Source organism: Brassica rapa, chromosome A09 (genome assembly GCF_000309985.2).
Source record: "Brassica rapa cultivar Chiifu-401-42 chromosome A09, CAAS_Brap_v3.01, whole genome shotgun sequence".
NCBI lineage: Eukaryota > Viridiplantae > Streptophyta > Magnoliopsida > Brassicales > Brassicaceae > Brassica > Brassica rapa.
In genome coordinates, this window is record NC_024803.2 from 9,172,759 (window position 1) to 9,196,830 (window position 24,072).

Consider the following 24,072-nt stretch of genomic DNA (forward strand, 5'->3'; position numbering starts at 1 on the left):
TCGAAAGAAGTAGTTGAAATTTCGAAAGATGTTGCATAGAAATGTTCATAATTCCAAGTTTCTTATTAAAAAAGTATGATTATAATACTCATTGATATTAGTAAAAAAAATGTTGGATTCAAAAAAATAAGATAACAAACCGTTTTAAAAAATGTTGAAGAACCACTCTCACCCTTTTAAAATTCATTGGATAGATGTCGAGATATATTTGTTGCCTTTTTCAACCGTAAATAATTCAGATTCTACGCCTGTCATAAAGTCCCGGTTTGTGATTAAAGCGGATTGTAATGCAGCGGTAACAAAACCGATCGAGTTGTAAATAAAGCATATTGTATAATGTATATGTCCAATGGCATTTGGTTGTAAATATTCTAGTTCACAAAGGGTTATTTTAAAAAGCTAGTGAGAGTGGCTTAGGTGATGACACCTAGGAAATGGCACTCATGTAATAAACACATGAGGCTAAGGTTTATTTGTGATGATGTTTCTCCTTTAATAAGAAAGGGATTTCTAAGTGTATTTTCTGGTTAATCACATTCCCCCCCCCCCCACACACACACATATATATATATATAACAAAATCTTAAAACCCGGTTGAACCGGTTGTACCGGTTCAACCAGTCACCCAGTAACAATACCGAGTCGATGTCCGGTCCGGTTTTCAAAACATTGGTTTTTTGTTAAAGAGAGAAATGGAAGTTCATTTTACATTTTATATACATATTCACAAAGTGTAGTTTTATAAAGCATGTTATCACAGATATTTTTTTCATAACCTTACGTCAAGAAAATCAGTTTTAAAGCACATATTGTGGAACCAAGCATAATAGCAGATTTCTAATTAGTTTTATTTGAGTCTGGTTTGGAATTAAGAAACCTAATGGAATGAACATAATATCAGTTTTCTTTTTGGACGGCAAACGAAAAGTCAATATATCATTCTCCAATAAATAAGAAAATTACTTGCACATACATATATAAGTGATTTAAATTTTCTTGGTGAAACATTGACTTATTAAGAAACCGAGTATTTGGCTCCAAATGGTAACAACGGATTGAGCGGGACGGGACAAGCGGTTTGACTGTGGTGCGGTTCTGACAGTTATAAAAACGTATAGATATATGGTATATGTAGAGATTTTTGTTACTGTTAACTGCGGTGCGGTGCGGAACGAATGTTACCAAATTGTGAAATTTAAATTAAACACAAACAAACATTTTTACCAAATTGAAATCGTACCTGTAATATGATATTAATGACGTACGTTCTCGAAATGTGTTAACTATCAACTGGGAAATAATAAAGATTTTTCTTTTGACCAGGGAAATCAAAAGAAACATAATTATTTTTGCATGTACTTTTATTGTAGTATTATATGTATTTTTAGGATTACATTTTGGAAAAGCTTAAATATTTTTTTGAAAAATTAAAATTTTACCTATATATGTTTATTTCTGTGTATAGTAAACACTTTTTAAGTTAAGTTTGATTTTATGAAGTGTTTAGTTAATTAATTTAGTTTAGGGATTAGGTTTAAGGTCTAGACGACTAACATGTAAGTCGTATGACGATTAGAAGTGATAATACCAAACTTTATATTAATTTATTGTTTTTGTCTCATGTTTTTCTTAGTAGTTTATCTTGTTTTGCAGGTTTTTATCACATGGTTCTCATCTTCCACTCATTTAAAGGTATATCTATTAATTTTAGATATGTATTTTTGTGTGTTCTATAAAGGAAAATCTATCTAATCTTCCACTCATTTTCTCTGTTTTAAACCATTTGAACGTTTTTTATATGTAGGTTTTTCAGATCTGAGCTTGATATACATGTTTTTTCAGATCTGGAATAGACTTTAGGAGTCTTCTCAGAAGTCTTATAAAATATAATGCGCTAGTAGAAAACTACTGGGAAGTCTTCCAGGTCTCGCAAAGTCTTCTAAAATATAATGTGCTAGAAAACTTATTGGAAGTTTTCTGACGGAACTCTTCTGACGGAAGTCTTCTAACGGAGTTTTCTTCCATATCAAGTGGAGTCCAAACTTTTCTTTGTAGATGATTGATCTATAATAGTTTTTTTTTGTGATCTGTTTTATGATTTGCATGTGTATTTGTTTAGTTGTAATTTTTTTTGTAAGTTTGAAGAGATATTAATAAAATAATTTGGTAAATATGTTCATACCACAATATTATCTTGCCAAAGTTACTTGATATAACTGAAGTTATTGATACAACTTCAATATCAAAACACAATAACACAAAAAATCAATCAAATTTTATTACAAGTTTACAACCAAGGAAGAAGAACTCTCAAGAAAAATTAGTGAAATTCACAAAAGATAAACCATTACATAAGTTCAAAGGTAGAACACTTTCATTAGAAGTTTTCCGGGAAGTGTTCTCGGAAGACTTAGATTTAAAGCGGAAAATTGAAATATAAGCGGCAAATTTAAGCGAAAAAATTAAAATTTAAGCAGGAAACTCAAAATTTTAAGTGAAAATTAAAATTTCAAATTTCTTGAAAGTTAAAAAGTATATCTTATGATCTAAGAAGACACATTAAACCATGTTACTTGATATTCTTGAAGCTACTTAACACTTTTGAAAATTAAATAAACATATCTTAAAGTTACTTAACAAATTTACAAAAACTAATGTAGAAGACTTCCATGAACGTCTTCTGGAAACATTAATACACATGAATGTTGGTAAACTCATAATTAAAACCAATTAAATTATAAATTTCATTCAGGAGCACAAATATCGACTAATATACATGAGTTAACAAAACAATATTAAAAAGTCTTTATAGTTTTAGAAAAAATGAAAATTTATTAAACATTGACGCAGACTACTTCCACAGAGGTCGTCTGGTAGACATCTAGAAAGTCGTCCATTTGTGTTAGTTTTGCAATTTATTTTTAACCTATACGACTTACATGGAAATCGTCCATCTTTGTTTGTTAAAAGATAATTCGAGACGACTTTCATGTAAGTCGTCTAGGATAAACGAGTTAGTTTCGCAATTGACCGGATTGTGTCAGAAATTTGACTTTTTTCACACATAAGTCGTCCAGTAGATAATTAAAAGATCAATATTTTGCTATACCTAGACGACTTCCATATAAGTAATCTCTGGTTAGTTTTGCAATTGAAAAATAAAACAAAAAAAATATCTTTTTCTAGACGATTTGCACGGAAGTCGTCCGTCCGACGACGACTTACCAGGAAGTCGTCCGTCCGACGACGTACAAGGAAGTCGTCCGTCCGACGACTTACAAGGAAGTCGTCCGTCCGACGACTTACAAGGAAGTCATCCAAAATAAACAAGGTTTGACCAAAATCTCGGAATAAAGTCGTGGACGACTTTCTTGTAAATCGTCTAAAAGACAAGTTTCGTGTAAGTCATCTAACAGATGACTTCCGTGTAAGTCTTCTAGAGAAACATATGATGCTAATTAATAGGTTGAATATATATATGGTTTCTTTTTTGGAGTTGGAACATATGATGCTAATTAATTAGATAATTTTTAATTTATTAAATTTCTTTTGTGATTTTGGCTAATATGATATATATAATTGTGGTATATGCTTACAATATCTGGGTAGAAAACAATTGTCAGAGCTTAAGCTGATTGGTTGTAAATGCTTTTCATGAAAACTATAAAAATGATTTTGTATTTGATATTCCATGATCTTGAGAACTCTAAATTTATTTTGTTGCCATAATTATTATTCGGTTGGTTTGTATTGCTTAGAAGCAATATGATAATAATAGATGGTTTGTATTTAATTTATTTCATGATTAATATCTATTTTATTATTTTAATTATTTTTAGAGTGGATCAAGATCAAATTTGTAAATATTAGCAACCCGGATAGTAATAATAATTTTTTGAATTTAACAAAGTGTGGATCCAAATCTAAGTACCATAAGTTTCTAAAATATCAGATTCGTTTTCAAATTTAATTGATGTATTTAACTTCAAATATTTAAATTAACTATTTAAAGAAAATATATAGCAGTACGTAGTTTTATGTAGGAAGGAGCAAGGATCAAAACAGAAAATAAAGTACTACAAGTTTACAGTTTCAACTTTCAAGTAATATTGAAAGATTAATTTGGTGAGGCAAGGCAACCATAAAGTATATGAATACAACAAAACTAAACCATGCGTGAATGGTAGACTGTGTGCTCAAAGCATTTCATCATTCGGATTTGACTTTGGTGTTTTACCTATAGTAAGTTTCTTTGTCAAAACTTTTGTTATCCTCCAATATTGGTCTAACGCTTAAGCAATATTTTAGTGATTTTAATTAACATGTTTATCAAATCTAAACATGATTCACACTCATTAGTTTATAAATAAGGAAAGCATATTTCAAAAAAAATGTTAGCAATTATGGGTTTCTGACTAAAAATTAATTGATGATGATACATGAATTGCTTTATATCATTTACAACATTATTCAAAATCCCATTTTAATTTCTTATACGATAATGGAAGTATGGGAGAAATGTGTAGAAAGAAGAGTAGAGTTGAACTAAAGCAATATCAGTTAAAAGAGAATATTTGCATAAGAATTTTTTATGAGTAAAAGAGAACAAAAGGCAAAAGATCAGTGAGAAGAGAATATTTGCATTTAATTAAACAGAAAGAGAACGATACACGCCTTCCACAAATAAAGAAAAATCAGATTTTCATTTTGTATATATTTTCCGCATTAATTCAAAATATCTGGCGGACTGAGACCTAACCGACTAATCCTTGAAAATTTACCTACCGGTGCCAAACATATCTGATTACAAACGGATATATCTGAAATGAAACATTTCGAATTCAGGGTGATCAACATCATTTTATGCTTACTTTACCATTCGACCATGTTTATGTGATTAATTTATTTTTCTATATTTTTGTTTGGTTGTTTACAACATACCTTTTGTTTTACGCTACGAAATAAAAATGTTCGTCTGATGTAGGAAAAGGAAAGAAACAAAACAAAGAGGGACATACAGTAGTTGGTTGCAACAGAAAACAATGGCACAATATTGTCGTTTTCTTAAGCCAAAGGTTTAAGACATCTCACATCTGAAACAGTTTGTGGCCTAACTTAAGCAACAAGCATTACAAGTTATACAATACTCATCAGTAATTAAACAAATGGAAATATTTTAAGTCTGGACTCATCAATAGTTAAACAAATGTTTATTTCAATTAGGTTTGTTTAAGCGTTCTTTTTTTTTTTGAAAGAATTTTAAATTTATTCACTTCAAAAAATCTTTGTACAAGCTATACTATTTTCTATTGACAAAAAAAATAAAACCTATAAATTGAAAAGAGAAGAATTTGATAAGAGTCAACCACTCCCAAACCACAACTCCATTGTCTTCTCATATTTACTTCCAGGTTTCTTCCTCAATGAAGAGATTCTGTTTCGAATTTGCTTGTCCAAATAAGTGATTAGTCGAGAAGAAGTTTGAGGAGGCTCTCCTACCCGACGTTTGTTTCTTTCATACCAAATGGCATACGCAACTGCTTGAAAGCAATATAGAACTAAGAAGGTTGTGGTTCTGTCTTGGAAACCATTGACCAGACATTGCAACAAAGGCGGCCATTGAACTGTTACTCCCATTACCAGACCTTTGATCGTACCCTGCAGAACCTCCCCTGAGAAAGCACATTAAAAAAATAAATGGTCTCTCGACTCCATTCCAGAATTACACAGCCAACAACAAGCAGCGGCTTGAGGTAAATAATTTACTTGTTTAAGCGTTCAAGTAAAGCTTATGCCGATCTATTAGCTAAGAAAGCAACTACAAATAGCACACAATGGAGGTTATTCCATTATTCCATTATTCTGTGGTTGTTTTTCATTGTATTTCGCCAGAAACCCTGTAACCAATCGGCTCTGTTTCCCCGATAATCTATCGTCTGTGTAACTCACCGGATACCCAATTTTGGGTTGGAAATGAATTATATTTTGATCAAAAAAAATGTTTCTTGAATTAGCCTGTGAATATTAATAACAGTATATTATATATAGTTGTCGGGAAAAATGATGAACACACTCAAGTTTGACACGGGTACGGAGACTGGAAATGGGGAGACGGAAAACGGAAAAGTAAGTTTTTTTAGAACGGGCACGTCGGGGATACATCAACTATTTTTTGATTTCCGACCAACGTAAATCCATATACACACACACATATATATATATATATTTTAACACAGTATACACATATATTATGTATACAGTTTATGAGTAAACTTAAAAATAATATAAACCCCACATAGAAGTACAATTTCAAGCATGTATTTGCTCTGTTTTAATTGATTTTCAGCGGATGACTTTGTTTAATTGTTTTAACTGTTTGAACTTTGCAATTTTAAGTATAAAACTAGATCTCGAGGGTGTTTGTTTTCAGTTTTATATACGTATATATTTATTTTAGATTGGTAGTGGTGTACATTTTTAAAAAATTTAATCGTATATTTGAATGTTTATATAACTATTTCAGATACAATAATTTAATAATTTTATAGTTTATATGTTGTAGTTAATCAATTATTTAAAACCTTCATATATATTTGTTGCTTCTTAATCTTATTATATATTTATTTTATTGTATTTGTGTTTAGTTATTAAGCAAATTAATATATGCATGAAACAACATATTTAAAATTATTTTGTATTTAATTTAAGCTAAATTCTGACCGCCTTTCAAAGCTAAATTTCCTTTTAGCAATATTTTTTACTTTTATTCATTTTAGATACTATATTATTATATATATATATAAATCTTAATTCCATAAATTTATTATATAGTTTGCTAATGTTAAGTCGTTTTGTCATCGTATTATATTTTTAACATGAATATTCACATGTCTTACCAACATATTATATTTTGAACATAGATATTAATAATTATGAAAATAAATTATATATAATTTAATATGATTTTACCATATTTATCTCAATATAATAATTTTATTTTGATACGATTGATTATGATTATATAATTGATAAAAAAATGATATAATTTTTATTTTTATTTTATAAACAATAACTGAATATATTAATGCATTATAATATTTCAAAACTAATTACGTAATTAGTGAAAATATTTACATATAATTTTTGAAAATTAATATCTTGTTAAAATCTTTTTAAAACAGATTTGTTAGCTTTTTAAAAATATATTTTTATATTTAAAATGAAAAGATATCAAAAAATATTATGATTAAAGTAGTTTAAAGATTTTGTGTTATTAGTTTTAATAAAATACATTTAATAAAAAAATTACAGGATTGTCCAAATTAAAAAAAAAAATCACACATGAAAGAAGTAGATATTTGATTACTCACACGATAAAAGTAAATATTGCTTTGATAAAAGTAGATATTGCTTTGATAAAAGTAGATATTGATTTGATTAGTTACTCACTTGAAACATCCTTTGCAGTGATTTGCAACACGGATGCGGCATGGTCAAAAGAAACAGAGACGGCTGGCTTAGGATGGATGTTCGACAGTCCTGATCCAGCTACGAGACAATGCATGTCCACAACACGCCATGCGGTGTCCTCACCACTGATGGCGGATGCACTGGCTATGCGTGAAGCCCTCCAAGCAGCAAAGCAAGGTCTCCTCTCCAACGTCTGGTTTCGAACCGACTCCCAAGATATCAACTCGAAGTCCTATTCAGTGGAGCTCTATGGAGTTCTCTCTGATATCGAGTTTCTATCCCGATCTTTTGTTTCTGTGTTTTTTTCTTATGTTCCTCGTTCTCAGAACTTGACTGCAGACTCTTTGGCAAAAAACGCTCTGCGTACGGCCGCTACTTTGTACTAGCCTCTTATTCAATATTAATCTTCTGGTGTTCAAAAAAAAGTTATAACTGATTAGCACTTAATCTTGTTAATTTAAATATTGTATCAAGCGAGCATAATTTAAATATTGTAAGCTTTGAACATTTGTTAATAATTTACTGAATACATTGAGCATTTGGAGAAGATGAAGTTTGGTGCATTGTTAACGTCATTAAGAATTTGTACCTCAATCATTTAAAACCCATCTATGACTATATTTTAGTAGTTACAAATTTTCAACCGCAGAATCTTGTATCAAGCAAGCATAATTTAAATATTGTTTTCAAAACACAATAAGTCATAGAATCTTGGAAGACGTTTGTAACAGTCAAAATTGACATGAACTTGATATTCATTTAAAATCAGAAACTGGAAAGATGATATTAGTTTACTATAGAGTAACACTTCCGAGACGTGAATGAGTTATAGACGTTTATGTCTTTGACCGAAGAACAAAAGTATTCATTTCAAGTCATGAGTTGGCTCGATGATATTAGTTCATTTGGTTATAGAGTAGATATAGAGTAGATATCGAGATGTGTTTCTAATATTGTTTTCTACTTAATATTAAGATTATTAATGATTGAAAAACGTAATGTGATCAATTCTAATAGATGGTCCATTTTAAAATATCGTACATTAAAGAGTCATGACTTCTCTTTTAATAGATTAGATTAAGTTTTATTTGGTGTTTTACATAAATACATAAATACTACGTTCTTATGACATGCTTTATATAGTCAGTGGCTTGCGCATCTTCCTCTCAATTCTCTAGACTATATTTTCTTCAGCAGCTTTTTGCTACATACAGAATTGATAAAGATTCTCAAGTTTATAGCAAATGGCTATATACTTTGTGCATCTAATCTTTCCCAACTAATAATCACCACAAAATGCATCTAATAATAACCACTGAGAAGTCCAAATGTTAAATTCAGGTGTTCCGAAATGTCCCATATCAACTCGTACGTCCCCATTGTTGGGATTGTTAAAGCCCATGTCCAACTCTGTATTATCTGATTAGTACGATATTGTCCACTTTGGGTCTAATTGGCAAGCCTGCATGGATTTACTTTTCGTTTTCTTTCCAAAATGTCTCGTACTATTAGAGTTGGACATCTCTTTATATATTAGACACTTTTTGTCTAATTCTCCAATGTGGGACTTAGTTTGTTATCTCACATTCTCTCCCTCAAACTAAGGATCACATTCATCTCGTGATCCACAACTGACTTCCAGTATCTTTTGACTTGATCTCTGCCACACACCTCTCGTTCCTAACTCATAGGATACCATTCATCTCTCGAAGGGTATATTGGTCTTTTGCAGATTTCTCGTCAACCGCTCTGATACCAATTGTTAGGATTGTTAAAGCCCATGTCTCCCCATATACACATCACTGTCCCCTCATTGTTCGAGACGTCTTGGAGATGTTTATGAGCCGTCCCAATGCTGTCATGTTTTCGTAACGTCTCCCGTATGTGAGAGGGCTAGTGATAGACGTACCCGTGCATCCTAGCCACTAAACCAAAATGTCCATTAGTTTTAACGGCGCATACGGCTTTATACTTCTCCGGCAAACTTTACTTTCATATATAGTCCGGAAGTTACACACATTGACTTAGTCAAGAACGTCCCCCCATTCCACGACGGCCAGAAACGTTTCCGAAATTGACGGTGGACAGATATAAAGCATCGTCTAGGAGGATACTTATATGATAAGAGCTACTCACATCACATTGTTCCTTAAAACGATGTCGAATTATAAGCTTAGACCATCTCCAATGGAGGTTCTCCCCATTGGGATTCTTAATATATGTATTATATGTATATATATGTATGTATATATTATATATGTGTAAATAATTGTGGACCTTATTGTGGAACCCCATAAATAAGAGTTCTTAAGGATTCTTAAAACCTTTTTTTAAAAACCCGTACCTATTTTGTAGAACCCTACAATTACTTATACATATATAATATATACATATATACATAACACATATATTAAGAACTCCAATGGAAAGAGCCCTCATTGGAGGTGCTCTAGAACCGGAGTCAGTGGGGGAGGCAGCATGTTGCACATGGGTCATTTTTTTAATTAGATATATCTCTTTGAAAAATTTAGAAAATCATATAAAATTAGTTAATTGACCCATATTAATATATATATTAATTCTAAACTGACCCTCCTAAAATTTTCTCTTGGCTCCGCCACTGACCGGAGTGACAAGTCTATAAGCTGAGAGATCATTGTTATTGTAATTGATATCGGACCAATTTGATCCTAAGATTTTTCTAGCGACCACAAGACGTGTTCAAGGATCGCTCCGAGGCCAATATGGAAATTCTGGGAGTTAAGCTCCATATCACCGGACACTGCCACACGGGAACCTAACAGCGTCAAGATTTATGCTGGAATGGTTAGACGGGAGATGAATACGCTGAAGAATGTTGGTTTTTGAAAGAGTTTAGAGTGTAATTACCTGGGAGGAGAAGAAAAAAAAATTCCTGGGTGGAGATCGAGAAGCCTTGAAGATTCCTTGCAAGGTTTTTGAGTAGTATAGCTAGTTGAGATCGAACCTTTTAGATGAGTAGGAAGGAATGGAAATTATAATGTAAATATTATAAAAATTTGTATGTCAATGACTTCACAGTTGGTTGTTACTGTGAAAAGAGAGGTGGTTTCACATGATGAGCATTTTGCTTTCTTCCTTTTTCCTCAATTTAAAGCCTTCTAAAATTTCTTGAGCCACTAATAGCATGGCTTTATTTTATATATTTCCTTTCAATGGTTAAATATTAAGACTACTAAAACTTTACAGAGGGGGTTTATCTTGTGTTCCAAACCAAGGATGCTGAAATACTTTATCCATAAGCTAGCCAATATATTAATCTGACAGAAAATCCGATTTCGTTTAATTTCGATAGGAAAAGTCGTAGAGCAACGAAACTGAAGTCTGAATGACTCGATCAAAAAAAAAGAAGTTCAACATTTTTGGAAATCAGATCTTCCCATTTACAGTTTTAAAACAGTATAATGCCAAAAGAAAACATCATATCATTTCATTATAAGTTAAATAGTCATACACCCCCAAATCTAAGCATAGATATATACCACGTCTTACAATGCCACATAATGAAGTCAAATAAATAAATTATTCCATGATTACAAATACATCAATAAGTTTACATTAACAAGATTTTCCGCTTAAATGAGAAGGATAATTAATGAGACGGGGAAGAAGGGGAAGGAGAAGGAGACTTGAGATCAAGAACACTGGAATCGACATTGCGGTATATGAAATGTGCAATAGGTTCCGTACAATAAAAGTGGCATGTGTCGAAGCAACGTTTTTGATCGTGATACCTAGGCATACATTTCTTCATCATACAATATTTGGTGCATGAATCTCTATCGAGCGAGCTTCTCGTTAACGTTTTCTTTCCAATAGATTTAGTTGAAGAGATATTTTCACCGTTTAAGCAAGTCGCACTCATTAACATAGCCACCACTATGAATAATATTATCATCTTCTCGTTAATTCCTTTTGTATCCATTTTCTTTTTTAAACAGTTTTTTTTCTTTTAATTTGTTTTTGATTAAAAAGGAATGGATTGTGGGTTGCTATAGTAAGGGTTTTGAGGAACTTATATATGTGACTGTTTTAACTATTTTTGTGTACTAATAACAAATAACTAATTATAGAGCTTTTTCTATTCTTTGTTATTCACTACTGTCTATGGCTTATTGACTTAATATATTTTCTTGGATTGTACAGAGTGAAACAGAGGTGACAATTACTGATTTATTGTTTTTTATTTATTTTCCAGTAGTGACTGATTTTTTATTTATAGAAAATGTTGATTGGTTGCAGTTAAGTTTGTTATATTTTTTCTTTGTTAGATCCTATGTATTTGTGTATGACATTAATCAGAATGAAGTGTAGCAATAACGTTAGAAAAAAACATGGGCATGATTGGTTGAGACTTTAACTTTAGGTTGTAGTATTTTAGGTGTTTTGTTACAAAAAAAGGTAATTTAGGTGTTTTTATTATTTTTCTCTGTAGAATTATTTCCGAAAGCATTCAAATCACTAATTAAAAATTATAGAAAATTTAAAGTTTAGAAATAATATATTTGTCTTTACTCCCTCCATTTCAAAATGATTCATGTTTTAGAATATGTTTTCAAAAATATATTTTAAATTTTCAATGTACTTATTATTAGGTAATAATGGTAAATTATAAACTTCAAAAATTAATTTTGTTTATTAAATTTTTAATGGCTAAAACTTATAGAACATAGTTAATGAAAAATAATGCACTTAGAATAATAAAAACTTTAATTCTTTTCTAATATGTTTGAAGAACTCCACATACATTTTTTGAAACAGAAGAAGTATAATATTTTGGTGTAAATTCGTTTCTAAAAGTAAACATAATCAAATTATAATAAAGTTGTAGAAGTAAAACTGGAGTTCCACATCTTCTGCACATAGCTGATCCTGATTATTTGGAAGCAAATAAACAAAAAAAACAAATTGAGGACTTAAATAGTTCATAAAATTGTATCTTCAAACAAAAAGAACTTAACCTAAAAATTAATATTATCTCTTATTGCTTTTATTACTTTTCTTATATTAAAATAATGAAAGTAGTATTTAAAGTTTATTTGTTTCTACATTTTAAAGTATATTTCACATCTTCTAATGTTTCACTTGTTGTAGTTGCAAGCCGATGACCGGAGGTTTCTATAGCTTCGACATCGGCTTAGTTGATTTGTTTTGCTTTGGTTCCTTAAATTTATTTTAAATCTAACAAAGTATTTCATTGTTATTCAAAGTGTTTCATCCAACATAGTAAAACCATACCTACTTCTGCAACTCTCCCAATCAAACCTTATATCACTATTTTTGTTGTCCTATTCAATTAACCTCAAATGACTATAGCATTTGCTGTGGGATTGAAACTTTTTAATAAATAAAAAAACCAAAGCTGTATATGTGCTAGTACATAAACTAATAATTTTTTGTTAGTTTTAGATATATTTGTTTAAATTATTTGGATATTTTCAAAATATAACTCATAAATTAATAAATGATTAATGAAATTATCAATACTATCTTGTGACCAAACAAAAACTAGAAGGTCCTTTCACGATTTCATCCTTACGAAGTCAACTATTAATAAAAAAAATCTACTAGAGAAGAGCTAGTGATTGGTGATGGATGTGAGTGCTCTACACATCTATAGTGCTCTCTACATCAATAAAAGCAAAACAATCAAGTTTTATTAAAAAAAATTAAAGTTACAGCCAAAAATCTTAAAAATAAAATATATTGGATGTAGAAATCAACTTTTTTTGGAGCTTTATATTTAGTGCTTTTAATTCTCTGAAATAATTCTACAAAAATAAAATCTAAAGTTACAAAATCTACAACTTAAATTTGACAGCAAAAAATTCAAAACTACAGACACTGCCAATCAATCTCATTATCTATAACTTGACCAAACACATTAACACATTAACTTGACCCACAAAAATGTATTCTTGTGTTCATATCCTTGGGTGAGTGAACCTAAAGATTCACCCTTTAAATATGATAACCAATAAAATGTTGCCACGTCATATTTTGTTTATGAAAATAAAAAATAGAAAATAATATTAATTGCCAAAAAACTTTTGACAATATAAAACTGTAAACTCTAAACTGTATAACTCAAGTTCTAAACCCTAAATCCTATGATTAACACTAAACCCTATAACTCAAATTATAAATACTAAACCTTAAACCCTGATGTTAACCCTAAACCTAGGGTAGTCCCAAAGCCCTAGGGTTATCCCTAAACCCTAGGGTAGTCCCAAAGCCCTAGGGTTATCCCTAAACTCTAGGATTTAAAGTTTAGGATCTAGAATTTTTAGGGTTTAGGGTTTTGTTGACGGCATTTACAATTTGGAGTTAACTATTTTTCCGTAGAAGGAGGAGGAAGAGAAAACTCTAAACCCTAAACGATGTCATCAAAACCCTAAACCCTAAACTCTAAACCTGAGGAATTAAAGTTTACCCTAGGATTTAGGGATAATCATAGGGTTTAGGAACATCTCTAGGGTTTAAGGATAATTTTAGGGTTTAGGGTTTAGTATTTAAAATTTGAGCTATAGGATTAAGTGTTAACCCTAGAGTTTCGAATTTAGAATTTGAATTATAAAGTTTAAGGTTTAGTATAATGTCAAATTTTTTTTTTGCAACTATTATTTTTTTTTTCTCAATTTCTGTTTCCATAAATAAAATACGACGTGGCAGCATTCTATTGGTAATCACTTAAGGACTGAACCTATAGAATAACTAGAAAAAACACATTAACTTGACCAAACACATATGCACATTTTCTATCCATAACCAGTCCAGAGAGCTATCTCAGCCGATATATCCATTTTTTTATATTCTTCCAAGTAAAGAGCTGTAGTTTATGATGAATTAGTGAAGATGACAGGAAACAATTCATAAAAATACTCTAACTAAATTTTATTAAGCTTTTTAATACCTAAACTTTTTTTGTACCCAGTTTAATAACCCAACTTATTATTTTAATACATAAACTTTTAAAATTGTACCCCTTTTAATACCTGAACTTTGTTTATCTTAATTGAAAATACTAATAAGTTTCAAACGAAATTTATAAAATCTCTTAAATCTAAGACAAATATTAATTTTTTAAATTTTTTTAAGATTTAGAAAAGTACGTACAGAAATTAGTGAGAAAATTTTAAATTTTAATTTTTAAGGAAAATAAATAAATTTGTTTTCTATTTCAGAAAACAAACTAAATCAATAGTTAAAACTTAAAACTTTGATGGAAAAAATTAAGGTTATACACAATTTGGTAAACTTTTATTTCTTGGTGTTGAGCTCCATATCACCGGAGACTGCCACACGGGAACCCAACAGCGTCAAGATTTATGCCGGAATAGTTAGACGGTAGATGAATAATTGAATACGCCGAAGAATGCAAGTCTTACACGAGTAATGCTGGTTTTTGAAAGAGTTTAGAGTGTAATTTCCTGGAAGGAGATCGAGAAGCCTCTTGAAGATTCCTTGCAAGGTTTTTGAGTAGTATAACTAGTTGAGGTCAAACCTTTTAGAAAAGTAGGAACGAATGGAAATTATAATGTAAATATTATAAAAATTTGTATGTCAATGACTTCACAATTGGTTGTTACTGTGAAAAGAGGGGTGGATTTCACATGATGAGCATTTTGCTTTGTTCATTTTTCTTCAATTTAATTAAGCCTTCTAAAATTTCTTGAGCCACTAATAGCATGGCTTCATTTTATATATTTCCTTTCAATGGTTAAATATTAAGACTACTAAAACTTTACAGAGGGGGTTTATTTTGTGTTCCAAACCAAGGATGCTGAAACACTTTATCCATAAGCGAGCCAATATATTAATCTGACTGAAAAATCCAATTTTGTTTAATTTCGATAGGAAAAGTCGTAGAGCAACGAAACTGAAGTCAGAATTACTCTATCAAAAAAAAGAAGCTCAACATTTTTGGAAATCAGATCTTCCCATTTACAGTTTTAAAACAGTAGAATGCCAAAAGAAAACATCATATCATTTCATTATAAGTTAAATAGTCATACACCCCCAAATCTAAGCATAGATATATACCACGTCTTACAATGCCACATAATGAAGTCAAATAAATAAAACAAATTATTCCATGATTACAAATACATCAATAAGTTTACATTAACAAGATTTTCCGCTTAAATGAGAAGGATAATTAATGAGACGGGGAAGAAGGGGAAGGAGAAGGAGACTTAAGATCAAGAACACTGGAATCGACATTGCGGTATATGAAATGTGCAATAGGTTCCGTACAATAAAAGTGGCATGTGTCGAAGCAACGTTTTTGATTGTGATACCTAGGCATACATTTCTTCATCATACAATATTTGGTGCATGAATCTCTATCGAGCGAGCTTCTCGTTAACGTTTTCTTTCCAATAGATTTCGTTGAAGATATATTTTCACCGTTTAAGCAAGTCGCACTCATTAACATAGCCACCATTATGAATAATATTATCATCTTCTCGTTAATTCCTTTTGGATCCATTTTCTTGTTTAAACAGTTTTTTTTCTTTTAATTTGTTTTTGATTAAAAAGGAATGGATTGTGGGTTGCTATAGTAAGGGTTTTGAGGAACTTATATATGTGACTGTTTTAACTATTTTTGTGTACTAATAACAAATCACTAATTATAGAGCTTTTTCTATTCTTTGTTATTCACTACTGTCTATGGCTTATTAACATAATATTTTTTCTTGGATTGTACAGAGTGAAACAGAGGTGACAATTACTGATTTATTGTTTTTTATTTATTTTCCAGTAGTGACTGATTGTTTATTTATAGAAAATGTTGATTGGTTGCAGTTAAGTTCGTTATATTTTTTTCTTTGTTAGATCCTATGTATTTGTGTATGACATTAATCAGAATGAACTGTAGCAATAACGTTAGAAAAAAACATGGGCATGATTGGTTGAGACTTTAACTTTAGGTTGTATTATTTTAGGTGTTTTGTTACAAATAAGGTAATTTAGGTGTTTTTATTATTTTTCTCTGTAGAATTATTTCCGAAAACATTCAAATCACTAATTAAAAATTATAGAAAAATTAAAGTTTAGAAATAATATATTTGTTTTTACTCCCTCCATTTCAAAATGATTCATGTTTTAGAATATTTTTTCAAAAATATATTTTAAATTTTCAATGTACTTATTATTAAGTAATAATGGTAAATTATAAACTTCAAAAATTAATTGTGCTTATTAAATTTTTAATGGCTAAAACTTATAGAACATTGTTAATGAAAAATAATGCACTTAGAATAATAAAACTTTAATTCTTTTCTAATATGTTTGAAGAACTCCAAAACATACATTTTTTTAAACATAAGAAGTATAATATTTTGGTTGTAAATTTGTTTCTAAAATTAGATTCGTTTCTAAAATTAAACAAAATCAAATTATAATAAAGTTGTAGAAGTGAAAGTGGAGGTCCACATCTTCTGCACATAGTTGATCCTGATTATTTGGAACCAAATAAAAAAAAAACAAATTGAGGACTTAAATAGTTCATAAAATTGTATCTTCAAACAAAAAGAACTTAACCTAAAAATTAATATTATCTCTTGTTGCTTTTATTACTTTTCTTATATTAAAATAATGAAAATAGTATTTAAATTTTATTTATTTCTGCATTTTAAAATATATTCCACATCTTCTAACGTTTCACTTGTTGTAGTTGCAAGCCGATGACCGGAGGTTTCTATAGCTTCGACATCGGCTTGGTTGATTTGTTTTGCTTTCGTTCCTTAAATTTATTTTAAATCTGACAAAGTATTTCATTGTTATTCAATGTGTTTCATCCAACCATAGTAAAACCATACCTACTTCTGCAACTCTCCCAATCAAACCTTATATCACTATTTTTGTTGTCCTATTCAATTAACCTCAAATGTCTATAGCATTTGCTGTGGGATTGAAACTTTTTAATAAATAAAAAAACCAAAGCTGTATATGTGCTAGTACATAAACTAATAATTTTTTGTTAGTTTTAGATATATTTGTTTAAATTATTTGGAGATTTTCAAAATATAACTCATAAATTAATAAATGATTAATGAAATTATCAATACTACCTTATGACCAAACAAAAACTAGAAGGTCCTTTCACGATTTTATCCTTATGAAATCAACTATTAATAAAAAAAATCTACTAGAGAATAGCTAGTGATTGGTGATGGATGTGAGTGATCTACACATCTACGGTTCTTCTCTCTACATCAATAAAAACAAAACAATCAATCTTTATTTAAAAAAATAAAATTACAGCCAAAAATCTTAAAAATAAAATATATTGGATGTAGAAATCAATTTTTTTCTGGAGCTTTATATTTAGTGCTTTTAATTCTCTGAAATAATTCTACAAAAATAAAATCTAAAGTTACAAAATCTACAACTTAAAATTGACAGCAAAAAATTAAAAACTACAGACGCTGCCAATCAATCTCATTATCTATAACTTGACCAAACACATTAACACATTAACTTGACCCACAAAAATGTATTCTTGTGTTCATATCCTAGGGTGAACCTATAGATTCACCCCTTAAATATGATAACCAATAAAATATTACCACGTCATATTTTGTTTATGAAAATAAAAAATAGAAAATAATATTAATTGCCAAAAACATTTGACAATATAAAACTGTAAACCCTAAACTGTATAACTCAAGTTCTAAACCATAAACCCTATGATTAACACTAAACACTATAGCTCAAATTATAAATACTAAACCTTAAACCGTAATGTTAACCCTAAACCCTAGGGTACTCCCAAAGCCCTAGGGTTATCCCTAAACCCTAGGGTAGTCCCAAAGCTCTAGGGTTATCCCTAAACCCTAGGATTTAAAATTTAGGATCTAGAATTTTTAGGGTTTAGGGTTTTGTTGACGGCATTTACAATTTGGAGTTAACTCTTTTTCTGCAGAAGGAGAAGGAAGAGAAAACTCTAAACCCTAAACGATGTCATCAAAACCCTAAACCCTAAACTCTAAACTTGAGGATTTGAAGTTTACCCTAGGATTTAGGGATAATCATAGGGTTTAGGGACATCTCTAAAGTTTAGGGATAATTTTAGGATGTAGGGTTTAGAGTTTAGGGTTTAGTATTTAAAATTTGAGCTATAGAGTTAAATTAGAATTTGAATTTTAAGATTTAAGGTTTAGAATTTTATATTGTCAATTTTTTTGTAATTATTATTATTTTTTATTTTCTCAATTTCTGTTTCCATAAATAAAATACGACGTGGAAGCATTCTATTGGTAATCACTTAAGGACTGAACCTATAGAATAACTAGAAAAAACACATTAACTTGACCAAACATATATGCACATTTTCTATCAATAACCATTCCAGAGAGCTATCTCAGCCGGTATATCCATTTTTTTTATTCTTGCAAGTAAAGAGCTGTAGTTTATGATGAATTAGTGAAGTTGATAGGTAAAGATTCATAAAATTTTATCAAGCTTTTTAATACATAAACTTTTTTGGGACCGAGTTTAATAACCCAACTAATTATTTTGTTCATTTTAATACATAAACTTTTAAAATTGTATCCCTTTTAATACCTGAACTTTGTTTATTTTAATTGAAAATACTAATAAGTTTCAAACAAAATTTAAAAAATCTCTAAAATCTAAGACAAATATTAATTTTTTTTATTTTTTTTATAAGATTTAGGAAAGTAGATACAGAAATTAGTGAGAAAATTTTAAATTTTAATTTTTAAGAAAAATAAATAAATTTGTTTTCTATTTCAGAAAACAAACTAAATCAATATTTAAAACTTTGATGAAAAAATTTAAGGTTATACACAATTTAGTAAACTTTTATTTCTTGGTGTTGAGCTCCATATCACCGGAGACTGCCACACGGGAACCCAACAGCGTCATGATTTATGCCGGAATAGTTAGACGGTAGATGAATAATTGAATACGCCGAAGAATGCAAGTCTTACACGAGTAATGTTGGTTTTTGAAAGAGTTTAGAGTGTAATTTTCTGGGAGGAGATCGAGAAGCCTTGAAGATTCCTTGCAAGGTTTTTGAGTAGTATAACTAGTTGAGGTCGAACCTCTTAGAAGAGTAGGAACGAATGGAAATTATAATGTAAATATTATAAAAATATGTATGTCAATGACTTCACAATTGGCTACTGTGAAAAGAGGGGTGGATTTCACATGATGAGCATTTTGCTTTCTTCATTTTTCTTCAATTTAATCAAGCCTTCTAAAATTTCTTGAGCTACTAATAGCATGGCTTCATTTTATATATTTCCTTTCAATGGTTAAATATTAAGATTACTAAAACTTTACAGAGGGGGTTTATTTTGTGTTCCAAACCAAGGATGCTGAAACACTTTATCCATAAGCTAGCCAATATATTAATCTGACAGAAAAATCCAATTTTGTTTAATTTCGATAGGAAAAGTCGTAGAGCAACGAAACTGAAGTCTGAATGACTCGATCAAAAAAAAGAAGCTCAACATTTTTGGAAATCAGATCTTCCCATTTACAGTTTTAAAACAGTAGAATGCCAAAAGAAAACATCATATCATTTCATTATAAGTTAAATAGTCATACACCCCCAAATCTAAGCATAGATATATACCACGTCTTACAATGCCACATAATGAAGTCAAATAAATAAAACAAATTATTCCATGATTACAAATACATCAATAAGTTTACATTAACAAGATTTTCCGCATGAATGAGAAGGATAATTAATGAGACGGGGAAGAAGGGGAAGGAGAAGGAGACTTAAGATCAAGAACACTGGAATCGACATTGCGGTATATGAAATATGCAATAGGTTCCGTACAATAAAAGTGGCATGTGTCGATGCAACGTTTTTGATTGTGATACCTAGGCATACATTTCTTCATCATACAATATTTGGTGCATGAATCTCTATCGAGCGAGCTTCTCGTTAACGTTTTCTTTCCAATAGATTTCGTTGAAGATATATTTTCACCGTTTAAGCAAGTCGCACTCATTAACATAGCCACCACTATGAATAATATTATCATCTTCTCGTTAATTCCTTTTGGATCCATTTTCTTGTTTAAACAGTTTTTTTTTCTTTTAATTTGTTTTTGATTAAAAAGGAATGGATTGTGGGTTGCTATAGTAAGGGTTTTGAGGAACTTATATATGTGAGTGTTTTAACTATTTTTGTGTACTAATAACAAATCACTAATTATAGAGCTTTTTCTATTCTTTGTTATTCACTACTGTCTATTATGGTTTATTAACATAATATATTTTCTTGGATTGTACAGAGTGAAACAGAGGTGACAATTACTGATTTATTGTTTTTTATTTATTTTCCAGTAGTGACTGATTGTTTATTTATAGAAAATGTTGATTGGTTGCAGTTAAGTTTGTTACAGGGGTGATTTGGTGATAGATGTGAATGCTGTAAACATCGATAGTTCTTTCTATATCAATAAAATCAAAACAATTTATACTATTAAAAAGAAGACTCTTTATTTAGGATTTTATTTAGTTTCGATCTGTGATAAATTATGTAGCCAAAAACATAATTCAATGACATGTTTTGTGAATAAAATAATAGTTTAAATCAAAATACTAAAAATGCATTACATTTATTGTCACTTAATGTTTTACTCCATATAATAATTTTAATAAATAAAAACTCTTTTTATTTCACTTAATTTAGTCAAACACATAAAAATATTCATTTTTATTAGTTTATAAAATCAGTTATGCATGAACATTGGCTATCGATTTAGGTATTGGTTATTTTTTGGGTATTGTTTTTTTTTTTTGAAATTAGGCATCGCTTGAATATTATAAATTTATGTGTGGATTTTGAGTTAGGTCTTTTTGAGTCTGTATGAGTTCAGTTCTGATGTATAGGAACATAAAAATATTTAAATAACAAATGTATCTGAAATAGATTGAAATATTTGTAACAAAATAATCATATTACTCGATTAGGTCCAGGTCTTTTGAATATAATTATTTATATTACGGCTCATCTAAAATATATAATACTAATTATCCAAAACAAATATCAATGTATAAAAATATAAAAGTCAATATCCGCACGAATGTGTAGATCAATCTCTAGTCAAGCTTTTAAAGCTACAATCAAAAATCTTTAAAAGAAAATATATTGGAAGTAGAAATCAATTTTTCTAGATTTTTATATTTAGTGCTTTTAATTCTCTGAAGTAATTCTACAAAATAAAATCTAAAGTTACAAAATCTACAACTTAAATTTGACAGCAAAATATTGAAAGCGACAGACACTGCCAATCAATCACATTATCTATAAGTTCACCAAATACATAAACACATTAACTTCACCAAAACAAATCTTATTCTTGAGCTCATCCCCTATGATTCACCCCTTAAATAATTTCCAATAAAATGCTGCCACATCATATTATGTTTATGAAAACAAAAAAAAATAGAAAATAATATTAATTACCAAAAGAAATTGACTTTATAAAACTGTAAACCCTAAACCTTATAACCTAAGTTGTAAACCCTAAACCCTAGGATTAACACTTAACCCTATATCTCAAATTATAAACACTGAACCCTAAACCCTAATATAGTCCCTAAGCTTTAAGGTTATCCCTAAACTCTAGGGTTTAGAGTTTATAGTCTGGAATTTTTAGGGTTAAGGGTATTGTTGATGGCATTTACGATTTAGAGTTAACTCTTTTTTCGTAGAAGGAGCAGGATGAAGAGAAAAATCTAAACCCTAAACGCTCTCATCAAAATTATAAATCCTAAACTCTAAACTTGAATATTTAAAGTTAACCCTAGGGTTTAGGGATAACCCTAGAGTTTAGGAATACTCTTAGGGTTTAGGGATAATCCTAAGGTTTAGGATTTAGAGTTTACGGTCTAGTATTTAGAATTTGAGCTATAGGGTCAAGTGTTAACCTTAGGGTTTAGGGTTTAAATTTGAATTATAAGATTTGGAGTTTAGAGTTTTATAATGTCAATTTTTTTTGGCAACTATTATTATTTTTTATTTTCTAAATTTTTTTATCAATAAGATACGACGTGACAACATTTTATTGGTTATCACTTAAGGGGGTGAACCTATAAATTTAACCCTAGAATAACTAAAAAAGGCACATTAACTTGACCGAACACAAACACATTTTCTGTCAAGTTCAGAATGCTATCTCAACCAGTATATCCATTTTTTTTTTATATTCTTGCAGGTTAATGTTGTAGCTTATGATGAGTGAAGATAATAGGGAAAATTTAATTAAAATATCCCAACTAATTTTATTAAGCTTTTTAATATCCGATTTTTTGGTATCCAGTTTAATATTCTAATAATTATTTTGTTCATTTTAATACATAAACTTTTAAAACTGTACCCCTTTGAATATCCAAATTTTGTTTATTTTAATTGAAAATACTACTAAGTTTCAAACGAAATTTAAAAAACCTCTAAAATATAACAAAAATATTAATTTTTTATAAAACATTTAGGAAATTAGGTAAAGAAACTAGTGAGAAAATTTTAATTTTGAAGGAAAACAAATAAAGTTTTTTTCATTTTTAAAAAACAAACGAAATTCAATATTTAAAACTTAAAACTTTATTACAAAATTTAAGGTTATATACAGTTTAGTCACTTTTATTTTTCAAACAGAAAATAAAACTAAAATTTTCTGAGATTTGTTTTGTAAATCTTATAGATTTTTAAATTTTGTTTGAAATCTAAAAAACATTTTGACTAAAAAATTGGGTATTAAAATGGACATAATTTTAAAAGTTGTAAAAATAATTAGTATAAACTGGATAACAAAAAAAAATTAGATATTAAAAAGCTTAACAAAATTTAGTTGGAGTATTTTTACGGAATTTTCCCACGATAATATGATCATTGGTATGCTTTTACCATGGTAAATTACATTTTGATTCAGATCTAAACCGTTTATAGTGAATTATATAAAACGATTTAAATCTAACCTTGAGTTTTAAAAAACAACTAGATTATGACCCGCGCTAAAGCACGGAATAATGTTTTTAAAAAACTTTATATAATCGCATTTTTTCTTTATTTAAAGTAGGTTTTGCCATGAATCTGTAAACCAAAGTCCGTATCAAATTCAAACAAACAAAAAAATGATCAGTACCTGGTCCAAAATATAAAAATCCCAGAATAGGTATTGTAGAGTAGTTGACCACATATCGAATTCAAAGCTTTATTAGCCGAACCCGAACGGGCAACAGAAGAAACCAAAAAAATCCAAAAAACCGATCCGAAAGTCCAAATTAATCATAAATATAAATCTTTGAAACATAAATATGTACTTCAAATATTCAGTTCTATATTTATTTTGAAATTATATCTAAAAAAAGTATTTAAATTATACCTTAAATATCGAATTATATAAAAATAATTTTATTTCTTATGTTTTGCTTTTAAATTTTGGATTTAACTTCGGATATATCCGAACCGAACTCATATAACCTGAATTGGAACAATATATGGTAATTTTATAGATTTTAGGATATGATACAAATTAGAACCAAAATCGATGTATTATATCTAAACAT

At 29.3% G+C, this 24,072-nt stretch overlaps 1 long non-coding RNA gene across 1 annotated transcript; it reads left to right on the plus strand.

The window, feature by feature from the left end:
- Positions 1 to 266: 266 nt before the first annotated feature.
- Positions 267 to 23,813, plus strand: LOC117128055. The gene is made up of 2 exons (XR_004451195.1): positions 267 to 5,753; positions 7,468 to 23,813. It is a non-coding gene; the product is annotated as an uncharacterized LOC117128055 (long non-coding RNA).
- Positions 23,814 to 24,072: the final 259 nt, after the last annotated feature.